Below are 1,684 nucleotides of genomic sequence, written 5' to 3'. Positions count from 1 at the left end.
ATCTCCCTCACATACTTCTTAGCCAAGACCGCTGCTCCATCAGTCTTCTTAATGGCCAGAAAATGTGCTGACTTAGTCAACCGGTCCACAATGACCCAAATAGCATCAAAGGTCCGTGACACTGGCAATCCTAGCACAAAATCCATGGTGATCATATCCCACTTCCACTCAGGAATGGGTAAACTCTTCAGTAGACCGCCAGGAATCTGATGCTCAGCCTTCACTAGATGACACACATCACACCTCGAGACCCAACTAGCTACATCCTTCTTAATCCCGACCCAGTGATAGTACCTCTTGAGATCACGGTACATCTTAGTCGCTCCTAGATGAATAGAAAATCTGCTCGCATGAGCCTCCCTCAGGATCTCCTGTCTCAATTCCTCATCCTTGGGCACACAAACCCGACCGTTCACCAAGATAGTACCATTATCTGAGACCTGATACTCTGAATCCACATCTTTTGAGGCATTCACCAGCCCCAAATCCTTCTTCTGAGCCAACCGCACCCTACTTAGAAGATCTGCTCTATCCACTGCTTCCAAACCCAATGGTTCCTGTGAAACAGCACACAAGCTCAAAGCACTGATCTCTCCTACCAGAGACACCATCTCCGGCTCCTGAGCTGAAGCTACCCTCTTCCGACTCAGAGCATCTGCAACCATGTTAGCCTTACCAGGGTGATAGGCTATCTCCAAATCATAATCCGCCACAAGCTCCATCCACCGCCTCTGTCTCAAATTCAACTCAGGCTGAGTGACTATATACTTCAGGCTCTTATGATCTGTAAACACCCGTACCTTTGCACCATAAAGATAAGATCTCCAAATCTTCAGGGCAAAAACTACAGCAGCCATCTCCAAATCATGAGTAGGATAGTTTCCCTCATGCTTCCGCAACTGCTGCGAAGCATAGGCAATCACCTTCCCATGTTGCATCAGCACACACCCCAAACCAACTCTAGATGCATCAGTATAAACCACATAGGGTTCTCCCTGCTCAGGCAAAGCCAACACTGGCGTAGTAGTCAACATCTCCTTAAGGCTTTCAAAGACCTCCTCACACTCCTGTGACCAAACAAAAGAAACATCCTTCCCTGTCAACTTAGTCATAGGGCGTGCTCTACTTGCAAAATCCTACACAAACCTCCTGTAGTAACCTGCCAACCCAAGGAAACTCCTGATCTCTGTGGCATTCTGCGGTCTAGGCCAATCTCTGATAACCTGAATCTTCTCTGGATCCACAGAAACCCCCTCTGCAGAAACAATATGACCTAGAAATCCCATCTCACGCTGCCAGAAACTACACTTGCTCAACTTTGCAAACAACTTCTGCTCCCGCAGCTTCTCCCGAACTGCCCTCAAATGCACTGCATGCTCCTCAGGACTCTTGGAATATACTAGGATATCGTCGATGAAAATGATGACAGACACATCCAGAAACTCCTGAAACACGCTGTTCATCAATCTCATAACGCTGCTGGTGCGTTAGTCAACCCGAAAGGCATCACCACAAACTCATAATGCCCATATCTCATCCTGAAAGCAGTCTTCCTCACATCTGCCTCATCTATCGGTATCTGATGATAACCCGACGCCAGATCTACCTTAGAGAACCAAGTAGCACCCCTCAACTGATCCAACAACTCATCGATCCTAGGAAGAGGGTACTTGTTCTTCACAGT

The sequence above is a fragment of the Camelina sativa genome, chromosome 5 (assembly GCF_000633955.1).
Source record: "Camelina sativa cultivar DH55 chromosome 5, Cs, whole genome shotgun sequence".
NCBI classification, from domain to species: Eukaryota; Viridiplantae; Streptophyta; class Magnoliopsida; order Brassicales; family Brassicaceae; genus Camelina; species Camelina sativa.
This window is presented reverse-complemented; position numbering follows the sequence as displayed.